At 53.0% G+C, this 23,810-nt stretch overlaps 1 protein-coding gene across 6 annotated transcripts in view; it reads right to left on the bottom strand.

Moving 5' to 3' along the window:
• The window catches only part of Bcor (BCL6 corepressor), a 122,809-nt gene that overhangs the window by 26,908 nt on the left and 72,091 nt on the right, over positions 1-23,810 (bottom strand). For 4 of the 6 annotated variants that reach the window (XM_021152808.2, XM_021152810.3, XM_021152809.2 and 1 more), the window contains exon 1: positions 16,375-17,104. The exons of the other annotated variants lie outside the window; for them this stretch is intronic. The gene's annotated coding sequence lies outside the window, so the exon portion shown is untranslated. Of the gene's footprint in view, positions 1-16,374; positions 17,105-23,810 lie in introns of those variants that run through there. 6 annotated transcript variants of the gene reach the window in all.

Raw genomic sequence — 23,810 nt, 5'->3', positions numbered from 1 at the left:
GGGGTCCTGGACAGCAAGCAGCTGCAGGGACCAGATCACACCCTCATGGAGCCCTGGTGAAGTATAGAAATCCTACTGGGGACAGCAGGGCTCCACAATTAATCCCCCCAGGAAAAAGGGTCAGAAGAACGGGCCTGAGAAAAGTCAAATCTCCGTGGTCCAGCTCCTCAGTCTTGAAACCCAGCTGCCTCCTACATAGAGTTGGCCACCTTGGGAAGAGTACATCAGGGACCCTCAAGGACAATCAGAATCAGCTTAGGGAAGGCCTGGCCTCTTCCCCATGAAAGCCCAGTGGTATCTTCAGTCCTTCCACCAACCCCCACCCCCCACCCCCACCCCCACCCCCAGAAAATGCCACCGGGACTGTGAGGGACCTGGGACAGCCTGGAGAACTGAAACTTTAACCCCTCTCTGGGGTCCACTCATCATTTTTTTCAATATCATTGCCACAGATAAATAACACTAGCCATCAGAATGAAGTGTCACAGACACAGGGTCAGACTGGAGTTAAGGCCTGGAGTGCAGTTCATTCTCCTCTGTGTATGGTTTCGGGGAGCAGGCTAAGCCAGGAGTTGCACTGTGGACTGCACACACTTGTGCACGAGTGCTTGTGCACGCTCGTGAACCCACACTTAAAATCTTTAGCTGCCCTGTGAACTTTTTTTGAACTGCTTAAAAGTGGAGGTCTGTTGAACGAACAGTGGCGCCACCGCCAGCAGTAATTTCATTGCAACAAGCTAAGGACTTTTAACTCTTCAGGTGCCTGGCTAAAGAGCAAGCGATCAAAATAGAAAGGGTCAATGACTGTGGGCCTTGCTAGGCAGGAGGCCCTTCTCTAGGGTGACAAACAAGGGAAGTCCAAGAGCCCAGCAGAAATATACTCAGGAGAAGTATCCTGTTGCCACTCAACCATGGAGGATCAGGGAGTACCCATTTCCCAAACCTCTGGGTGAAAAAACAAAGAGAGACCAAACAGCAGAAGAGAAGAACATCTCAGTCCTTCCAGTTTCTAGAAAGTCCTAGTGAAGTACCCGGGACTTTTCTCTCTACCTCTAAAGCAAAGAGGTGACTTTGCTGACCCTTGGCTGTGGGAAATGGTGGCTGGAATACGGAGTGCCTCAAGGCACTTGGCTGCTATATATAAGGAAGAGGCTCATTCTTTGCCCCTTCTTCCACATGCAGGCTGTGTTTGCCTCTAGAAGTGCCAAGATGTGGGACATCACTCATGAGAAAGCACTTTACAAGCAAGCACTGGCCTGTTCTGAGGGCAAGGTGCTAGCTTTAACCTTGCTCTGGGTTTTAACCCTTTCTGCCAGCCATGGAGAGAAAACCAAGGATAAGGAAGGAAACGCGAAGAAAAGGTGGCTCAGAGGTGAGCCAGGCAGGGATGGCTGTGTGAGTCTTATGGAGCAGGTCGATTGCTAAGTGCAGTGTCTGCCTGCTGGAACCGAGGTCTGGGGGAACCTCTATGTGGCAGGCACGCATTGGTATGTGGCTGCAGTCCTTAGAACTTACTGTGTTTAACGGAGAGCCGAAGGACTCACCTGAACCGACACGGTGAATAATCATTTGCTCCTGAGCTGAAGAGTGGCTAGAGTACCCATGCTTGGTCTGAGCAGGACCAAGATTAGGTGCTGTCCCTCCAACCCAGGCATCTCTAAAAAGGAGCCCAATTGCTTCATGTTCTGAAAAGACATGAGGTGACCCCCAAGGTGTACCTACTAACACCGTTTACTTGATCCCTGCCAAGACAGCACAGTAGAGATGCAGAAGAGCATACTCTTTCCTTTTCTAAAAGGCAAGGTCTTTCTGTCCTGGCTAGCCTGGAACTCAAGAGATGGATGTGTCTCTGCTGGGCTTAAAGTCATATGCCACCGCAGTCCACTTACTTGTTTCTTCTTTAAGGACATTTAAGATCTCCCCCTGCAGACAACAGGGAGGAGGCAGTGAAGGCAGTAGCAACACTAGGCTCAACTGTCTCTGTTGTACCCACTGCCACCCCATAGTGGCAGATCATCTTCCATTGCCACCGGTGACCCCTACACCCACAATAGGAAAAGTATTGCTTCCAGAGACTAGGAAGAGATGAAACCTCTCAAACACTGGCAGTCCCTTCTTTGGGACTAAGTTCTTTTCCTAGGCCCTTCTGGCCACCACCCTACAGGCAGTTCTGTGGGCAGCAGCCAAAGATTGAACAGGTCCATCTGTAGCGCTGTACCCACAATAGGAAGCTTAGGTGGCACATGGGTAGCCTGGTCCCAGTCAGTGTGCTGGGTGAGATCCTGAGGAAAGAAAGAAGCCTGTCCATTCTCTTTGGCTCTCACCCTCACCCACCCTGTGTCCCTGGGCAGGTGGCCGAATCTCTCCAACCTTGGTCCCCCTCTGTAAATATTTGGCCTTGTGTTTTCTAGAGGCTTTGGCTGCACTATGGACTTGAGTTTTGCCTGGCAATCGCTGGAGCCGGTTAACCCCATCCGACAGCATCTGACTCCACTAAACACACTGTTCAGAATGGTGACGTGGTCGCCTATCTATCATGGGTGGGAAGCTGACGAAGGACATACAGAGGGGCCAGACCAGGAGGGGGAAAACACAACTGGTGTGGATTTCACCCAAGCCCAAAGCTAGTGCCAGCCCTTCCTGGGGTTGCTCCAGGGCAGACTGAGTCACAGCAGCACCACGCTCTGGGTGTCAAGGAAGGGAGGGGGAAGACGGTCCTATTTTAGAATGTTGGGGGGAGGGCCTATGTGGGGGTGGGAAATGAAAAGAAAATGCTTTCCCGGATGTGCAATGCAGGGCGGGTCCTCCTGGGCTGCTTTCCCAGATGAGTAAGGGACCCTCAAATTGCTCCCAGGTCCTGAGCCATTTAGCATCTATCTGAGGTGTGGGGTTAGAGGTGTGTGAGCCAGGCTGCCCAGGTGCACACTCCAAACCACAACCACTGGCTCTGTGGGTGTCACCACCCACAACCCCAAATTTTACATTAGTAAAAGACTAAAGTCAAGGAGCAGGGGCGGAGGAGACAGACGACGGCCATGCTCACACAGACCTGATCTTCCCAGCATACAGAACCTTTCTAGTTTCTTCCTGAAGCTCCAGGGTCACGGCAGAGAGCCATCGGGATAGGGAATAAACTTGACCCTCAGTGGCAGTGGAGGGAGAAAGGAGGAGGGGCGGCCCCCTCTCCACGCCTCTGCAGAGCCTGATGTGAGGAGTCTGCAACAAAGGGATTGTCTTTCCCAGCACTTGCTCCCTGCTCAGAGCTCACTAGCCCCTTCTGCCCCTCCTTACAGCTCCCTGCCAAGGTCCCAGCAGGAAGAGGTAGCAGTACTGGCCAGAAACCCCCTCAGGCCTTCCAGAAATGGCCAGTTCTCCCCTTGGGCAGCCACCCTCTCCAAAGACCCTAGTTAACCCTGGAACCCTGCGTTCTCACGGGAACTTCCAGAGTTCCGCTGCAGGAGCCTTCACTACTCCTTTGGTCTTCATCATCAAATTTCAAACAAAAATAAACTTTTGAGTGGGTTCAGGCGGAATTTGAGCCCTTAAGGGACATGCTCCCGGGCCCACCAGTAGAGTTAGGACTGCAAACCCTACCTTCACTTTGAGCTTCCTTCAGTCAGACTAAAGGATTGTACCTCTGGACCCTCCCCTAAGATGAGAGCTGAGTGTGGTGGTGTACTGTAAAATAGGACAGGCATGGAGCCCTGGGTAGGGCAGACCCCAAGAGTCTACTAAAAGTGGGTTGCTGGGCATCCATCCTCTACCCGAGGCAGAACCCCAGCTATGGGGTTCAGATTTACCACGGCTCCCAACCCAAGGACAGGGATGGCTATTTCCCCCTCCTTTCTACAGGAATGGCCAGAGACTCCCTGCCTTTTGTTCTTTCCGATTCCCTCAGGCTGTGCCAGATAAACTAGTCAGTGAACTAACTATATCTGCATCCAAAGCGCACTGGAGTGAATTTGGAAACAAGAGGTCCTTGAAAAGGAGGTGGACCCAGCACCAGCACCCAGAACTTAGGAAGAAAGCCAGCACTCCTTTTCACATCCCATCCCCCTCCACCCCCACCCGCCCCGCCCCGCCCCCTCCCCCCCCCACCTAACACTTGATCCAGCCTAACAGAGTTCTGTCCCCCACTGGGGAATCCCCACAACCTAGAGAGGAATCCTAAATAAATGCCCCATGTCAATCAAGGCCTTAGTAGTAGTACTCAGTAAGTAGTGGAGGACTCAGTTTCCACTAAGGCTTTGTATAAATTAAACACATTTGCTACAGAAAGTAACAAGTTATACAAAAGGCTATCCTTAGGAAACACAAAGGAACTTTTTAAGGAAGTAAGGCGCAACATGCAAGGGTCCTGAAATCTGCATGCTCGCTTCTTGTAGACTGTGCAGAGCCTGGACGTCCTGGGAAGGCTGGGGGGCTGGGATGGGCAGGAGAGCGAGATTCATGGTCTTTACAGGGAACAATAAGAATTGCAGGTCTGCTACTCAGCCTTGGAACTCAAAGCACCCCAAAGCAAAGCCATATAGATGGGGACCCACGAATTTTTGTGGTTGTTCAGAGCTTAATTACTCTTTCTTGATCCATGGGACTAGACACGACACCGCCAAGGTTAAAATGCCCCAACAGCGCCGAGCAGATGTGAGCGAGCTGGCAGACGCGCAAATGAGGCCTGCCTGAGAGCACGATACCAAGTGACTAATACATTGCATATCGTTGAAAGAAAATTATTTTTCTCTAATTTGCATTTGCTTGGGGGGGAAAAAAGCCAACAGAGTCCCTCCTTACAAGCATGAGTCTAATCCTGGAAATACAGCCCGGCTGCTTTAAGGGAGCTGGAAGGAAGGAAAGACTGCCAGTGTTTTGGCGTTACAGGCTTGTTTATCTTTCCGCCTTTCCTCCAAGGCGAAACTCGTTTTGCAAGCAACATTCCTACAGAAAATGGCACACGTCATAAAAAGAGACCAATTTATAGAACTGGCACCGAAGTTCATGTATCACTCCAGAAGCATCTCCCAGCTCCCCGAGGGGAATGTGTAGAAAGAAGTCCTACCTGGGGGGTGGTGAGTTTCTAGACTCAGACAGCCTGTCGGCTGGCTGGCCACACAAGGGCCAAAGTAACCCAGAAGGTGAGACTGTAGAATTAAGTCAGCCTGAAAAGGTTTCCCATATCCCGGGAACAGCCTTTCTATATCCTGGGAAGGCTTCTTTCGAGCTGGAGCTCGGGATTCCTGGGGAGTTGGGGTGACCCTTTCCTCCCAGCTTGCCCCAGGCCACCCAAGAGACTGACCCAAGTTCTAGACTATATCTATGCATCCTATGCGATGCATCGCCAGGATTGGACAGAGTGCTGGTCCTCACCATCACCTTTCTCCTGCTCTCCTATCACAACACCCTAGTGCCCAGCGGGTGGTGCCTCTTCTACCAGGCCTTTGGAGGCTGTAGCTGAAGGCCGGTGTGCTCTGCCAGGGGAAGCTTATGAGACCGTGTGGCTCCAAGTCAACCTGCACCCCTTTCCCGGAAAATGCAAACGCCTTTGGATCCTGAACCCACACACTTGCATTTCCATCCTGAAGAACAGTGGCCAGAACACAGCAGCTCCTGTCTCTAACTTATCTGAATAGAGCCATTGCAAAGGAAGAACAGCCTTCAGAGCCTGCGGGATCCCCAAAAGGCCTTCAGTTAATTCTTCCCGATAAGCTTTACTTGGGGCTGCTGGTTGTTTTCCCGAATCTTGCAAACTCTGCCGCAAGCAGCTGAGGACCCAGGTTCATGGATCTTGGCCAAACCCCTCTAGACAGTGACACTCCGGGCCCCACCCCCACCTTCCCCAGGCCTTCTCCTGACACCTCGGTCTAACAAGATCCCTAAACCACAACATATAAACCCTCCCACACCCCTACCCCACCCTTTGGGCAGTCCTTAAGGTGCATGCTGGGGATGTGACTGGTGACGGGATGTGACCCAGCTTTCTCTCATCCGAAAGCGCCAGCCACAAAGTGGTGGCCACCTCTGCAGCTCCTCCACGGGGCCTGCCTGCATAGTGCGCGCTTTGTGTGAGTGCTGAGGAGGCGCAGCGCGGCTCGCGCGCCAACAGCTGTCACATTATTTGCACTCGCTGTAAACAGCCTTCACATTCCCCCCTTACCACATAGTTAAAGCCAGACTAACAATCCACAGTTAGAGATCAAACCAACAACAGCAGCATTGTGTCTGCCTTCGCCTTCGCACCAAGACCAGCAGCTGGCAGCTTTCTCCGGAACAAGGGACCCTGGCTCCCCCCCACACCCCACCCCTCCGGGCTCTATCCAAGGCCAGCCAAGGAAGCGTGCGTTTCTCGGTGCAGTTTGTTAAGCCCAAGAGCACCGCCATTTCGCAGTGATTTCGCTGAGGTTTATCAGCCCTTTCCCAGAGTTTGTGCCTCTGGTAGAGTCTGGAGGCGCTGGATGGGAAGAGATGGCTGCTCACCCTACTTGGCCACTGGACAAAGTGGGGTAGGCTGAGGCTGTGATAGGGAGGCCTGCAGCCCCGGAGGTTGTCACAGAGGCTGGGCATGTCTGCAGTTCTGTGCAGGGCCACAGAGGTCCGCCTCTGGTCTTTCAGAAATTGCCCAACTCATTGAATACTTACTGGTCGCCCCACTGATCAAAATGTCTCCTTTATGATTTTTGGTTAAGTTGAACATTTCCATAATCGTCATTATTAGCGCAAATTACACGCCTAATCGGTCCTTAAATAGATTTTAATTAAATAATCATACAAGGCTCATTTTATGACTTAAGAAAGGCATTACTTTTCGTTAGAAACTTTCCACCAGGATATAGAATAACGACAGACAAATACTCATTCTTTGAAGATCACTAATAACCAAGGGGCAGAGTAGCCAGGAGTAGACCCTGTTTTACCTTCCACGTAGACTATGGGAGCAGACACATTCTAGAAGCCCAAACACACTCCTAGGATAGGAAGGGAGCTCTCTCCTCAGTACTACTTTTGGCTCCTTGTTGGCCAGTAGAGATAGACTGCCTGTCCATCGGGAGATCTCTAGTGGGTTTGTAGACCACTTTCCCCCACCCCCACCCATCTTCCACCCAGGCACTGTGGAAAGTGGGCAGTCTGGGCTTGTTAAATGCTGTGTAAAATGCTGTTAATAAAATAACAAATACAAAGGAAGGAGACTGCTGGGTCCATGGATGTTTTGACTGGAAATGCCTTGGCACTTGTCATGTGTTTATGGGAGGGCAGACAACTCCAAGGATTTACATGGTTTGAACACTTTTGTACTTCATTTATTCTTTCCTAAAAATGACGTAGGTCTCGAGCTATTTCAAGTTTGCATTTGTACAGAACTGTGAAATGCCTAGGAGTTTCTCCAATTAAATCAAGGTTTTGTTTTGTTTTTTTTTTTTTTTTTTTTTTTAATCAGACTCAAAGCTGGAACACACTCTTGCCTGTCTCCACCCTCAGTCTCTCCGAGGCTGGAGAAAACAAACAGACCCTCCAAAACAATCCTGGGTCCTCGAGCTCCGCACCTCTGCCCCCTCCTGAGGGGGCCCCCTTTAAAGGTTACAGAGCCTTCAGATTCCAGGCAGCTGGGCTCCACGCTGCAGCCACCACCAGTCAGGAGCACCCTGCCCATATACTACCTCTAAACTAGTGAGCTAAAACAGGGGGTGGGGGTGGAGGTGGGGGGTTGCTGGCCTGGTAAAATCCACTGCTCCACTGCTCACAAACCAACGTCAGCAAAGGCTGCAAGGCTTTCTTCAGAGGGACCAGAGATTCATGCCTACTGAAGCTCTTTCAGCACAAAGGCTTTTAGGGAAAGAAGGGGGGGGAGCTCCTGTTTCAGAGCAGGCATCCCCTGAGAGTCAAGAACCAGGTGTAGCTTCAATCAAAAGCTGACTTCCCCTGTGGGAGTCGAAGAGGGAACCTGATCACAGTAGCTTACTACCGGCCTGGATCCATACAGGTCTGGTTTTCTTCTCGTGCTAGTAATTTCTTTTAAATACATATCGATATAAAAGAAGCAGTCTCTGGCTGACTTTACTGAAAACCACGGCGAGCCTTCATAACATCCGGACCTAATCCCTACCACGCCACAGCACCTCTGGCTGCTGTAGCAGCCGTTCCTGCACCTCTTCCAGCTAGGTCCTCTCTAGCAGCTCTGGTCCCCTCCTCTGAAATAATGACTAGAAAACGTGCCAAACGGCACCTAGATACCAGTTCTGGAATCAATTCCGACCCATATAATGATCCCACTTAAGAGGGGGGAAAATCCAAGTCGTTGCATATGGAATCCCTTAAAGGCATAAGGCAAAGAACTCTAAACAAAGAGAGGAGCCTCTATAGGCCTAACCAGAGGAATGTCCCTGGAGGGGGCAGCTAACCTGCATGCATCCTTGGTCCCTGGGACACTGGAGAGCTAAGGAGCAACTTATAGAATCATGACCATCATTCAGGGCAATTATTAACCCTCTGGGCCTACTATGTGCCAAACAGTGTCTTTGATCCTAAAGGCAGATAATTATTCCCAGTCATACAAATGAAGAAACATACAGAGGCTCAGAGGCCATAAATAACTTGCCCCCAAGGTCACACAGCTAGTAAAAATGGGCCATGGTCAAACTCAGTCCTGGAGTTGCAGGAGAGGAGCCAATTATTGGCCTAATTGTGTCACTCGAAATCCCCACTTTCACATATTGTCTTCACCTCAGGTAAGTGCAGAAGGCATCTTAAGGCTTTGTGTGTCAACTGCAAGGGAAAGAGCCAGCACATGAAACTTATGTAATTCATCCAGTAGGAACCCAGAGCCCAGTTTCCCCTAAACATCACAGCAATCTCTAAGGTCACTGAAATTGAGATTTCACAATCTCCCACTACATAATACAAGTCTCTCACAATGAGATGCCCTGCTTGGAGGGCCAGCATCAGTAAACAGTAGGTGGCCTGGCCTCTCTGTTCTCAGGGGAAATGCTGACTGCTGGACTGGTCCTATGATTGAGATGGCCACCCTAGACTTGTCACATCATGCAATCGATTATCTAGATCAAGCAAAGGGCCTTTGGAAGGGAATCCTACATCTGTCTACATCTCCTAAAGCTCCAAGAGGAAACCCTAGGGACCAGATGGAAGAGAGAATATCAGCAAAGTGACTTCTAAATCAGGCCCCTTTGGGCACCCCAACGTCCCTACCAAAAGCCAACCACCGAGGCAAGCTGGAAGACTTTCCTTTCCCTCACTTCCTCCTCATCTCTAGGCCTACCCCAGGCTTTCATTTCCTTTAGGAACTCTCAAATCAAAGATTTACTAATCTTCACCTTTGCCTAGTGAGGCCTGGATCAGGCACCACACATCTGGTCACCCCTGCCAGCCTCTGCAGCTCAACCAGGACCTCTGAAATAGACCTGGCAGAGCCATCATGAGGGAGAGGGTCCAGGTGGACAGAAGGAGCGCACACTCCCTCTGTTCACCCCACCCCCACTCCGAGTGGCCATGCGGTACAGCTGACCTGGCTCCCAGCCAGACCTCCAGCAAGTGGCTTTCTTTCTCTTTTTAAAACTTTCCAGCCTTGGCTAGCCAGATGAGTTTCCAGCTCCTGCCTGGCCTGGCTTGGAACTGGCCTAGCATGCCAGAATTTCTAGCGGCGACCCCCTGACCCTGGCACTAGGCAGGCCTGAAGCTCCAACCGTCACTCTCTCCCACTCCAGTCCAATCCACCCATCCTCCTCTCCTTCAACATCGGCCACCTGGAGTCTGCGGCTTCCCAGGCAATTGCCATCCAGCTGAGCCTGTGACCTTAGCTTCCATCGTGATGAGACAACTGCCCACAGTCCCATCCGTGGGGACCCACCAGGCCTCTCCAAGGTGGAGGGGACACTTAGCCTCTAACACCTTCACCTCCACCACAAGGTCTCTAGCTCTAGAGGGGGGAGGGGAAGGAGCAAGGCGGGAACAGAAAAGGGCTCCCCCCACCTCCACGCTTCCTTTCTCTCTTTAGATTTTGATGTCCGGCACCATAGCGAAGGCCCCATAGAATCAAAACAATAGAAATTCGGGGTGGGAATGCCGAAAAGGGTGCAGGAAGACCCCCGTAACCCTATAAACCTCCCCTCTCCCTTATAGTTACCATTAGCATTAAAAGACCTAGGGCCTTCACTGCAACTGTACCTTTTTATAACTTTCTCCTAAACTCGACCCCTTTCCCACATTTTGAAATCTCAAGGCAAAGCTATCCGGGAAAGTTGTAAATTGCCCCCCCAAGCTCAGTTAGCCTCTTACCTGCTCTGCCCCCAGCAACCTAACCTGACTCACCTCCCTCCCCCCAATAGTTCCCCTGGTTTGCACCTAGACAATAAATTTAGTTTAATTTAGCTTCCGGTCTTTAATTTTAGCAGGTCTCCTTTTTGCATGCAAATCAATATGGCAATTACCATCTAAAAGCTCGCCCAGCCCCGGGTCAATGTAAATTGATCATTGTCCGCCTTCCACAAAATAACACCGGGAGTCTGTGGTGCATAATGAGATTATACTGGAAACTGTCTTTTAGATCACAAATTATATTTTATGCTGTCAGGATCTTCTCGGAGTGGACTTCTCCATTTGTCTAATCATAGGGAGCCCAGCCTGTGTGGGTGCTGGCTAGTGATACTTGCTCCCTGAAAAAAATAAAATAAATGGGGCCATACCACACGGATATGGATTGAGGACACACGAAATTGAGTGTCAGTCAGCCTAGAATGGGAACCTTCAGAAATATCCGGGAAGAGCATAAAAACTGCTACCCCACAAAATATACATGTCCCCTCTTGAGGGACATGTTGGGGATCTGTTAAGGAGGTCCATCCTTAGGCCAAGTGTCCAGGGATAAGCTCTGTTGGGCTACCGCAGAGGTAGACAGGATTTCCTGTGCCTGCTTATTTGGATTTTCCCAGACCTACCACCTAGGGCTCAGCAGGAAGACCAACTCTGGGGCGAGAGAGGGAGGGAGGGAGGGAGAGAGAGAGAGAGAGAGAGAGAGAGAGAATCCCATTGGCCATCAACACTGACCAAGTTCCTCTGATGGTGGCCAACCAAAGCCTAATTTGGGGAGAGACCCCCTCTAGACCAGATCCAGAGTGTCCCAAGAGACTCCTAAGCAAACACACTTGTATTTACACTCTTCATCTGACTCCTAAAACATTAGGACCTAACAAAGGGCCTTCCTAGCTGGAGCGGTGGACTCAGCCCAGAGGTTGGCACATTTGATTCCCTGATCCTGCCTGGCTAGGAGTCTGAACAGTGAATCCTTCAAGAAACCAGGGTGGCATTGCTAAGGGCCACTGGTTGCTCCTGAGGCCTGTGTTAGGGTTGGGGCATTTGGGCCTTTAAGGAAGCTGCCAGCCTTCCTCAAAGCACAGCTCTGCTCTGCCCCACCCAGCCTGGGCTCTACCCAAGTGTGATCTTCCCAATAAAAACTGGAATTCCTGACTGGGCTTAGACAAAGAGGGACCCGGCAAATAAGTGCCCGAGCAAACTGAACCCTAGCAAGAGTTTACATGTCTGGGGTCACCGAGGTGCCTGCTAATGCACCCTGCACTGGCTGTCCCAGGCAGAGTCTCTTCCAGCAGGGAGAGAAAATATATAAGAAAGCATACCAACATAAAAGCATTTGCTCCCCCTTATTCTTCCCAGAGGGCATCCTTCTGTCAATTCTCTCTGTCAGTCCAAGCCTTGCTCCACCTTCACCAAATTTACTACACCCTTACATCTTTGTCCTGGCCACTACTGCTGCCTTTTCCCTCACCTCTCCAAGGTCAAGAACTCCCAGCCTCTTTGGAATTCCTGCTACCTAGCCAACAGGGCAAGAACTAACTAGAAGTGATCCTAACCGAGGGCCTGCCACCTATTTGGAAGGCTGCTTTGCCATTTTCTACTGCCCAAACACATTACGAGAATGTGTCAATAGAGTTGCCCAGTCTTACTTTCTTTTGTTTGGTTTGGTTTTGGTTTTTCGAGACAGGGTTTCTCTGTGTAGCCCTGGCTGTCCTGGAGCTCACTTTGTAGACCAGGCTGGCCTCGAACTCAGAAATCCGCCTGCCTCTGCCTCCTGAGTGCTGGGATTAAAGGCATGCGCCACCACGCCCAGCTCCCGTCTTTCAGTCTCACTAGTGAAAAGTCCATCTCAAGGCAAAGGGGAGGTCTTGGTAATTAGGCCCCTGTATCTAAGCACAGGGTATGTATGCATATGCGTGCCTTTTGTGCTTGCTCAAGTGATCCTCTTTACTTCTTTAAATGGGTTTTGTCTTTGCAACACATAGAAACTCTGCCCCACTTTCCAGTTTCATGACATCTACAGTTTTTCTTTTAGAATACCACTATACATTTTCTACATTTACATACCCGTGTTTACTCTGCTCTTGTCTAGTTCTTTATCTCCTAGGCATCTCTTCTACTAGGACATTGGGACCAAAGTCTCTAGATTTGTCCCAGCACTTGTCATTCAGAGATACATCTTAATCTGAGATTCCCTTTCTACTGTTTAGGTTCTTTGGCTAGCCATATAATGAAATTCATTTCCTGGCCCGACCAGCATGGCCTTGCAGTTTAAATGTAAACAGAGGAACCTTAGGCCACACATTTTTAAGGGGAAAAGAAGGGAGGGAATAAGTTAATTCTTTATAGGGGGAACCTACCTATCAATATCCAGTCCTGAATAGAACTACACTAACTTATGGTGAGCTGCAGTAAATTTTAGGTCATCGATACACAAATGATAGTTTTTTGTTTTTTTTTTTAAGTGTCCAGACCATCTCCGATTTGGATTGTCTCTCCCACATGTCTGATTATAACTATTCACAAGTTCGTGGTTAAGTATTTATGGACAACTCAAGGAATGCTATGTTCTGCCACCAATACACACATGGTGTATTTACTGGCCTGGCATCTCAGGCTGGGGGGGGGGCTTTAATCTGGAGGAGTCTGGGTCAGAGAGACCTTCTCTCACTTTGAGTAACCCCCTACACACTTCAGGTCCCCATTGGAAACAGAGAGGTCTATATAGTCTGCTCAGAAACTCAGATTCTTAGGTGAGGGTGCCCATTTTGTGTTCAAAGTTCCCAGAATCAGAAATACTAGGTCAAGCTTGTACTCTGTTGAGCAGCTGCATTCAATTTGTGAAAGAATGGGCGGATGCACACAGAAGAGAAAGGAAAACACGAGTGGGTCTAGAACCCAGGCCCCTACCCCGCAGACCACTCTAATAAGTCACTTTTACAAGACTCGTTGTCCCTCCCCCCATTAAACTATTTACCGCACTTAAAGGGTTAAGAGACACCCCCTCAATCTGCCTTCCACCAGGCAAGCAAGCCTGGCTTGCTGGGCCGGCAGGCTAGCTTTAGCTTGCTCGCTCACAGCTCTCCGGAGTCGGCTGCTGTCTCCACTGCCCCCCACCCCCCGTCCTTCAGCCGGGAGGGAGTCTGCATGCTTGTCTAGACCGATCTATCACCCGCACACCAACAACACCCGCGAGAGTGCGGAGACCCTGCTCAGGTCCCCCTGGCCCGCACGGTTCACAGCGGAAGGAGTCCAGCGAGCGTGACGGCGCCTGCGGGGTAGGAGGTGAAGATCCAATAAGAATCTGGCCGACCCGAGCACCCTGCTAGTCTTCCCCAGACCCTACCCCTTGCGCTCGCATCAGCCCGGCTACCCGGGCACTGTCACAGCTCTGCGCGCTGGGCAGTCCTATTTTTATCTTGTCTAATCCCAAACTGGGCGGGGAGCACGGGCGTCGTGCTTAGAGAACAAGAGATAGGCGAGGGAGGCGGGGAGGAGCAGCCAGGCAGCAAAGCGAGCTAGAGCGAGTTAAAGACACAGTGGAGGCGGCCGCGAGCAGGAAGAAAGAGCGGGCTGTGGGGACCTCGCGGCGGCGCACGCAACACACGGCCCTGCGAAGTTGTTCTGGCCTGCCCGCTGTCCCTCACTGACCACCCCTCCCCACTTCCCAGCGGCACTCTCCGCAGCAGGGACTGCGGGGGCCCGGGCTGTGTGGGAGGCGGAGGCCAGGCCGGCCCTGCAAAGGGCTGGAAAGAATCGCTAATGAGCTGTGCGGCCCATTGATCCAGAGAACACTTCCTAATTAACTCTCAGTCACCTACTGGTGACAGCGCCTCAAAGGAGAGAGCTGGGGCCGATCGAGCCCCAGTCCAGACCTACCCGCCCAGCGCCTGGTGACCGAAACCCGCGTGATCCCCTAACCACCGCAGGCAATTCGCATACGTGGTGGTGTACACCGCACACTAAAGGCCAGCCTCAGATTAAACCTGGACGGCATATTAATCATCCGCGCTCCGCGTAGGTCTACACGACACAATTCAATCCCAAATAAACACCAGAGGCGACACTGCAACCCAGACCAGGTAACTAGTCGGGGATGGAGTGGGAAAGGTCGAGAAGAGAGTATTCCCCAAGAGTCCACATATAGGTGTCTCTGAGGTCGACAATTGAAATACCTTCCACACAAACAATTCTGTTGGCAAAATCCAGTACCGTGTACAGGTCGATCTCTCCCGGTGGTGGTGTCCGTTTCCAATGCCACAGAAGTGTCAGATGGCTAGAAATACCCAAGTCTGTCTGCTCACCACCCACCACCTTCTGGGGTGGGCTATTTCCTCGTGGGCTATTTCCTCATTTTTTTTTCTTCCCGGCCCATTTTAAAGGATTTTTTTTTCCGTCCAAGGAACTAACCTTAGAACCAAATAGCAGTACTCATCCCTAGCATTCTCTCAATAAGGGTGTGCAGGGAGGGGGTTACAGTTAAAACCCCGGACTGTCTAGTCTAGACGCAACCAGGCAGGACGAATACCTATTTGAGGCGCGCTGGTTTCTTTTTAAGGTTTGTTTTTAAATAAACATAACCCTCCTCCAGTTCCTTCTTCGCTTTTCTATTCCCCCAACCCCCACCCTTTAGACGCCGGCGGCGCGCGCCTTCGCGCGCGGGCATTCAGAGTCTAGCTGGAGGTCGCAGACTTTCTGGAAAAGATTCATTAACAGCAAATTAAGCCTGGCTCGGCCTCGGCCTACCCTTAAGGGGACAGGTTCGGTGGTCTTCGGGACGAGGGTACGTGTTCCATTGAGCCGCCGGGCAGCCAGAAGTCCGCCGGGACTACACGTGCCACGAGCCGCCCTACTCCGTTCAGGGCGCTCCGAGGCTCTCTTCGAAAATAGCAGGCGCTCTTCGCCGCAGCCCGCAGCCCCCGGGTTTGTGGCGGCTCCGTAGCGCAGCCTCCCGCCTGCTCCAAGCGCTGGCCCTGTGCCGCCTCGCCCTCCCCGCCTCAGCCGAGGATCGCGCCCGGTGCGCGAGTTCCTCTTCGCCTGGAGCCCCCGCGTCGCCCGCCCTCCGAGTGGGACCAACTTCCCCCGGCCGCAGACTTTCACACGCCCATCAGGGCTTCCCACCAGGCTCCGTACAGCCTAGCGGAGGGCCGAGGGCTCTGCTCGCTCCCCCACGCCGTCCCTAAACAAGCAGTCTACACCGGTTCCAGGAGGCTCCGAACTTAAAACCTGCCTGTGACGCCTCCCGAAGGGAAGGGAAGGAAAAGGGGGGGGGTCGAATTAGAATCTTAAAAGAACATTTACAAAACAATGCATCTGACCTGACGGGTCGCTGGACTGGCCCATTCCGAAATCTCCGGCTCTCCGCGGTTTCCTAGTAGTCCCCCCCCCCCCCGTTATTCCACGTGATTCACGCTTTGGGGCAAGCCAAGAAAAAACCCGGGACTCCCCTCCGGAGTTGAGCGACGACGGCAGGTCGAGCTCCGCTCGGTCCGAGGCGCCCGCCGCACACACTAGCGCACGCTCAAGCCGGCGTTCCACTCGGAGGCACCGCCGGGCCCCAGGAGAGGCCAGACGAAGCGGCGGCGGCTGGGGGTTTTTACAGTTCTTTTCCGAGTCGAAAAAGAAAGCAGACGGGAACCCGCCGCCCTCCCCTTCCTGCTAGCGAGGTAACGCCGAGACGAGGTTCCCAGCTTCCAGCCCAGCACCCCCCCCCCCCCCGCCTGACTCCCGACGCTCGGCGACGACCGCGCTCCCGCGCAGACAAACAGAGGCTGCAAACTTCCACTCGTTCAACTCCCGGTCCTCCCAACCCCTCGGGAGGCGGCAGGTCCTCCGTCGAGTCCCTCCCTCCCTGGTGCCCATGCGGGGGCCGCTTGGGTTGGCTGCATTTTTAATAACTTGCAGCTCTGATGTAAAAACGAAAGCGAGCAAGGTAGCTAAGCCTCCCGACGGGGGTCTACCGAAGTCGGAGGAGAAACCCTCGGAGGGAGGAGGTCGGCTGCAGTCCCCGGCGCGCCAGCCCGCCCGCGGCCCCCGGGGAAAGGTGTTCCGGGCACTGACCTGAAATCCCCAGTCGGGAAGTAGGCAGGGAGCCCTGCGATCCGGCGCTTTGAAGTTTTCCCCGGAGCGGAGTCCAGGCGGCGAGGAAGATCCGGGGGCGGCTGGCTGGGTGGACGTGTGCGGGGTCGGGAGAGGGCGGCTACGTGAAGGAGCCCGGCCGGGAAAGCGCAGCGAGCAGCAAAGTTTGGCTTCCTCTGGTGCCCGCAGTCCACTCCCAGCGCCGCGCTCGCTCGCCGCCGACTGCAGCCGCTCTGCTGCCCTCGGGGTCGGCCCGGCGGAGGGGTGGGCTCTGGGCCGCGTGGGGGTGGGGTGGGGCGGGGCGGGGCGGGCTGCGAGCTTCAGGGCAGGTGGCGACGGCCCCGCGCGATCCTCTCCTCCCGCAGCTGGCCCGGGCTCTGTCACCCTCAGCAGCTCCCGCGCCGCCGCTGCCGCCCGCGCTCGGGCAAGAGCCCCAGCGCCATGTTGACGGTTCGCCGAGAGCGCCCGCTCGGGCTGGGTGTGTGTGTGAGTGTGTGTGAGCGAGTGTGTTGGCCAAGTCGTCCCTCCGCGGCGACAGCGCGGCTCGGGCTCTCCGCCCGGCGGCTCGCGTGCTCCCCCTCCGCCACCGCCGCCCGCCTCGCTCCCGCTCTCGGTCGTGCTCTGGGTTCCGGCGCGTCTCCCCCTCGGCCGAAGAGCTCTGTCGCCGTTCGGCCCGGAGCGCAGCTCTGCCTCACCTTGCCGCTGGGAGCTCAGGCTCCGTCTGCTGCCGCACGCCGCGATCCCAACGCGTCCCCCCTCCCAGGTTCCCTCCTCTTCCTCCTCCCCCTCCCTCCGCCCGCCCTCCCTCCCTCCCTCCCAACAGCCGCCTCCCCTCCCCCCTCAGGCGCAGCGCTCGAGCGACAGCCGCCCGCCCGCCCGCCCGCCCGCCCGCCGCCGCCGCCGCCGCCGCCTCCTCCAGCTCTCGCAAGTTTGAGATCCCCAGTCTCTGCTCACCCTCCGCTGCGGCGCCTCCGCGGTGGGGTTTCGGGAGGGGGTGATTCCCCAGGAAAGGTTCGCCCGACTTTCCCCGGCCCTCACGGATTCCCAGCCGGGTGCATTGGGGCCTCGCCACATCTGAACCCCAAACCACCTGGGTGGCGGGTCGTGTCCTCGAACCCCCCCCTCCCCAACTCTACCGCCCTCTGTCCTCTCCGTCCCAGCTCCGGCCGAGTTAACATTCACGCCCAGCCAGGGCTCACGTCCTAGGGGAGTGGAGACCGACTCCGCAGCGGCGACGGCTAGGTTGGCAAACAAATCCCCAGCCCCAAGAATGGGGGGCGGCGGGGGAGGCTTTCCCTGCCGCGCGCCGAGACTCCCCTTGCTACCCAGAAGGCCAGTGGAGGACCGCAATTACCATAAAGCGCCTCGCACTCCTCTCAGCCAAAGCTGTCAAACCCCAGCGGCAGGCGCCACTGCCTCCTCTCGCCACCAGCGCTGCGCTCTCCCGGCCTAGCGGCCCCTCCGAGAGCCAGCCCAGCAGAGCCTGAGTGCGCGTGGGCGTCCACCCCCACCGCACCTCGCCCCTTCTTCCCAGAGGAGCTACTTCCCCTTAAGGCGCTAAGAGCTACGTGAAAACACCACCACCGGCAACAGTGGCAGTTCCGCGCCCTTGCTCCCCGGACATTTCAATTGTGTGGGAATTGTGTTGAGGTGGGGGGCTGCTCTTGGGGACACAAGGGGGTGGGAGGACCATAAAGGGAACTGGGATGAGCCTGAGTTTCTCCCAGTTCTTAAGCATTTCACGGTCCGGACCTCCGATGGCTAGAAGGTCTGCCCTCGTCTCTCACCTCGGCCTCGTGAGACTATCTCCCGCGTTTTATTTTACTTGGCCAGGAACAACTTTTGGCTTCACCGTTCAGCCCATAAATTTTCACTCGGTAACGTCGTGCAGATCAAGGCTCGGCGGCAGTGTACAGCCTGCGCCCGCAGCAGTTCAATTCAATTGACACGTATCGAGCTTCTCCTACGCACCAGGAGCAGCTCTGGACGCCAGGGGGTTATGGGGGGCGGGGAAGGGCAGGCAAGCGAAAGGGGGAAGCCGAGAAGCGAGGTTCCGGCCTCCCCGGAATGCAGAGCCTCAAGGACGAACCCCCGCTCCAGTTTGAAAAGCTGGCGGGAAGGGAAGTCAAGGCACACAGGCTGGGAGCCCTGACACCTAGGCCAAAAGGTTACCCCATTCGGTGCTTCTACGGGGTCTTTCGATTCTGGGACGGGCTGGAGTATGTCTTCTGCCTAGGGACAGGATGGTGAAAGCTTGATGAGAACCTAAGTCCGAAATGGAAGTGGCTAGTAACCCCACTCGGAAAGTTTTTAAATATCCTAGAGCGTCTACACGCCAACAATGAATTAAGAGCATCTCAAGTTGATTATTAAGTCAAGGTCAAGGCCAAGGAATCTCATCTCTAGCTAGAAGATATTTTTCCTTTTAAAAATGACACCCACTACTGACTTTGGGACTGATATTAGGTGCAATTTTATTCATTGTTTTAGTTCTCAGCATAGTTATAAAAACAGCCCTTCTCAAAGCAGAAGTGAAACATCTCTACCGTTTGAAACCCGAAACTTTGAACAGAATTAAATCTTCATGCTCCAGAGATGCTTGTAACAACTGATGCAAAAGAGAGGCAGGCCAGTGGGTAGTGCCTAGCTGTGCTGTGCCGCTAATGCTTCCAGAACCTGCGCCTGCAGAATGGAATGTATGCCTTTTTTTTTTTTTAACCTGGTCTTTCTTGAGGGGCGGAGGGGGGTGTCTCTGAAAGCTAACCTACACATTTTTTTAATCTCCGGTAACAAGCAGAAAGACACCTGGACTATTATGCTGTAAAGCTATTTTTTATAAAGACGTTTTAGGGCTAGACATTAAAAGTTATTAGACTGAACGCATGCAAGTTACAGACACAGCTGGAGGAAAGGCCGCTGGTTGTGTGTTGCAGCAACATTTCTTTTTGAAGCGACTCCTTTTATTCAAAACAAGTCTTAAATAACCGGGAAAGCTGGAGTTGGGTATTTGTGGGGAAACTCTGAACGCGGTTCCAGGCAGAAAGGCCGCGGTGCGGCTGTGGGCTGGGCATGGGCAGGAGGGCTGGCCTGGACGAACAGCAGAGCAGTGCCAGGCTCATCCGGCTTGGTTAGGCCGCACCGCAGAAGCCCTGGCTCGCTGCCCAGCCACCTTCTCTCCCCCTCTTCTCACCTCCCAATTCTCCCAGGAACAGGCTTTTCCCAGCGTCCAAGTTACATTAACTGTCCAGAACTTTCCGAAAATCCAGGAGGCGATCACGGAGCCTGAGTCCTGGGGCCTCCTGAGACTGCTGACAATGGGGTCTGTTTGTCTAACTTTAAGTCCTAGAGCTAAAATGGAGGGGGGTGCTGTAAGGGAGAAGGGGCCTTGGAGAAGGCTGACTGCTGGAGAAATTTGATGCTGGAGACAAACAGGCCAGTAAATTCGCCTTTGACGTAATTTGTGGCAGTCACCCCCTCTTCTTTAAGGGAGTCTCTGGACTCCACGGGGTTCTCCGGTGGGTTGGTGGAATTAAAAGCTTTCTCTTCCATCTCTTAGGGATGCGTTTCCCAATTCCGTGGGATTTTAAAAATATCTTATTAAGGGAGTCCTAAGAGGCAGGCACAAAAGTGTGTGTGTGTGGGGGGGGTGTTTCTGACTCACTGAGAATTAAAATGTGAGATTTTCCTCAGGTCCCTAAGTGGAGAAGGATCACACCTATTGGCCTGGTTCCTCAAAATTGTTGCCTGGGAAAAGAGAGCTGTTGAAAAGCAGTCCCTTCTTGTGCCCCTCACTCAAAGGGGTGGCTACTGGATCTGGGAGTGCCCAGATGCTTATGGTCATGCTCTTCCCTGCCCTCTCCTCTGCCCTCCTCTAAGGCCCGCTAGAGCTGACCCTGATGTCAGACTGTGATACTCCGAAAAGGGAGGATTTCAGGGAAAGCAAAGCGCAGCAGATGAGCAAGTGAGCGCGAGGCAAGGGAGGCTGCCTTGCCAGATGAAAAATAAATCAGCACGGAAATGAGAAGTACTGCGAGGTGGAGCTGCGGATGCTGCCCCTCCCCCACCAGCTTCATCCCCCATGAAAAGGCCTTGTGATTATAACGTTCTGCTGGACTTTAGACTCCCAGGCCTTCTCTTTCTGCAGATTCTAAGCAGGCTCTGCAACTGGGCAACCAAATTGGAGCTTCTAGGAGCAAATTTGAAACCTGCCTGTCCTTGCTGAATTCTGCTGATTATAAGACCTTCCGCACTTCCACCAGTCTGGCCACCCCTAGGTCTCGGGTAAGGCCTTGCATCCTATGCAAAGGTCCTACCTACAATTAGGGGCAATCTGGGTTCCGAACTTTGTGTGTGTGGTTGGGGATTCATTTATGACAGGTATGTATAGAATGGAAACCCTAGTTCTGTAGCCTCCTATATAGGCCTCCTCAGCTGGTGTTTTTCTGGCTGATGTTACTAGATTTATTATTGGAGTTATTGGAACACTCCATACATGAATGGTAAAGATGCATTTTTACTTTATGTAATGTGGGCTATACTGTTAATGTTAACTCTCTTTTAAAAACATGCAAATACCCCACATTCATGGTGTTCCAGTCTTACATTTAGCAAATGAACTCTAGGCTTACCCAATGGGACTTTAAAAAAAAGATCCATAGGGTGTGGTGTGGTGGGGTGGAGTAGCGTAGACCAATCTAGCTCAGCCTGTCTTCCTTTCAAAACTCAAATGAAGTAACAATTGGAGGCCTATCCATGACCCTAAGGAGTTTACTAATTGTGAAATATCTAAAGAGAGGTAGCTGCCTTCCCGGGCAGAAAACTGTTAGACTTGGGGTTGGACAAGTTAAAAGCCTTTGGAGAGTTATAGGCTGTTTGGAGGTGGGTGGCCCAAAGAACAGAACCAGTATGGTTCACAGAAATAATCTCAGGAAAATCCTGCTCTAGGCTACATTTATGCCAGGCCCTGACCTCTGGAATCTCAGTCTATACTGCTGTTGCCAAAGGCTGACTAGGTACTGGCCAGATGGCAGAAACACAGGAGGCTTTGGGAAAAGGCCTGGCCCCTGCATTGAAGCCGGATGCCCCTGCAGATCCACCCTTATGCTATGGGTTCTGGGTTTTGCTAGGCTCTCTAGGGCATAGTGTATTCTGCTTGAGGGGCGAGGTAAGTGGGAATGCAAATTAAAGGGGACAGAGTTGCCAAATAATTGCCTTCCCACCCAACATACCAGCCTCCTCTATGAGCCATTTTCTGTTTATCTCTGCTACCTGGGGACTGGTGGGGTCTGGAAAGGACTAAGGGCCAGCAGAAGGAAAAATAGAACTTGGGTTAATTCTAATCATCTGAGTGCTTGGGGGGGGGGGGAGGTACCCAGAGGGAGAGAGTGGTTGGGGTGGGGTGGTCACCATCCCACCTCTCCCTCTCCGGGCTGAAAATTCCAAAGGGTTTAAGTTAATCACCAGCACAATTTACCTGAGTCTATTCTTCCTGCAGGCCCAATCTGCTGTGCCCTCACTCCATACCCGTGTCTCCAGACCTTTAGCCCCCCTACAGCCCAGCCCGCCCTGTCTTGATTGCGGGATGTAGAGTGGTTTGCGTTGTGAGGCCTGACAGAACCTTCTGTGTGGGGCCTCGGTAGGAGGAGGTTAATGCATAATGCACAGCGCCTGGAAGCCCGGCCATTAGCGGCCTGTCGGTGACACAGACAAACGACTGAAAGGAAGGAGATCCAGCTCGCTCTGGAGTTTAAATATACCAGTGTGGAGAGGGAACGCCATGATTTAAAAGTGTGTGTTTGCAGACACCCGCATATATTTTAATGATTTCCAGCAAGCTGCACGTCCCAACCCTGCACCCCCACCCCTCAACACAGAAGAGAGAGGATGAAGGTAGGGGGTCTCAATCAGAGACCCACTGACCGGTTTTGTTGTTGTTGTTTGGAGGGGGAGGGGATGAAGGAGAGAGGTTGGTAAACAGGGTGTTGAGGGAAAAAAAAAGAGGCTCCGGGAAGACGCCCAAGCCAAAGCCATACTGGTTTTGTTTAGTTCTTTTTAAAAAGAAAAAAAAAAATCTGATCATGGTGCCTTCCAGCTGGGACAGGACCCTCCACACTGTTCAAGAAAGGCCAAGGGGAAAAAATACACTCTGTCACCCTCTTCTTTCCCCAGGAGCCCACAGTTTTTTGAATCTTCCTGTTCTGCTGACAATCCAGAGACCTCCTTCCTGCCCGTTTAACACACCAGTGTTTTTTAGCAATTAAGGCGAGAATGGGGTGGGGATAAAGATAAGCCAATTTTTTTCCGCCATGCAAGTGTGAAAGATAAGATAAGGCTAAGCTGGGGCAAAGCGGCTGCTTACAACCTCCCCTCAGCGATTTTGATCGGTCACTTCTTATCTCGAAAAAATGCTCCTTTCGAAAACTGCATCAAAAAAAGAAAAAAGCTGACGGAAAGCGTTTTCATTTGGAAGTGACATTTAAAACCTAACTGCCTTCCACCAGCAACCCCTCTCCAAAGGCGAGGCTCTCCAGGAAAAGTCGCACCTCTGCTGCAGGGTTTCAGGCCTTCTCGTGGGAGGACTGGATTTCTAGTGTAATTAAACTCAAAACCAGGGATGCGCGATGAGGACTTATTCTGCATCTGACACATGTTTATCTTTTATTACTGGTCTACATTTGTGTCTCACCATCAAGAGGATGTGCTGAAACTAAAACAAACAGGTAGCTATATTTGGGAGGGCCATATAATAACTATGTCAACAATGAGGTGGCTGTTCGTTGGAAATAATAAAAAACTCTGCTGATTTTCACAAGACCCTGTAATAAGGGGGAGCGGGGAGGGCGCGGACCCTGAGAACTCCCAACTAAACTGGACTCTCCCTGAGTTTTAACAATTGTTTTCTCCTCACTGAGGGATTTCCGGAAGACTTTCTATTTGTTGAAGGTTTTGGTATCTAAGCCCACGCCCTCAAGGTGACCTGCAACACCCCCCCCCCGTTCCCCCAGTAAAGCTGCTGGCCCAAGATAGCAAAGGAGACCCCACAACAGGCTCAGAGCTCTGAGGCACCTTCTTCCCATAGGCACCTCCAGTCTGCCGGCCCGGGATCAGGCTACAGGACCCAAAGCCCAGAGCCAGCCGCAGCCGGATTGTCCCCAGGGAGCCGAAACCACCGGTCGGGGAAACCCCTCCTCTCGCCCTTCCCCGAAGAGCCTGGTCGCGGCGTCAGCGCAGAGCGAGCGGGCACTGCTGCCAGCCCGGCCTCTCCGGAGGCCCACACGCGTCCAATTAGTCAGCCCGGGTTCCCCTTGGACGAGTCGTCTGGCGCGACCTCAAGGCCCGGTTCGGGCAGGGATGGGGTGCGGGGCCGCGGAGAGCTCGGCGGGACCCGGCCTGACTTGGTTCCGCGTCCCCGGATCCGC

This window comes from Mus caroli, unplaced genomic scaffold, assembly GCF_978045245.1.
Source record: "Mus caroli unplaced genomic scaffold, Mus_caroli_1 scaffold_5, whole genome shotgun sequence".
NCBI lineage: Eukaryota > Metazoa > Chordata > Mammalia > Rodentia > Muridae > Mus > Mus caroli.
This window is presented reverse-complemented; position numbering and strand designations above follow the sequence as displayed.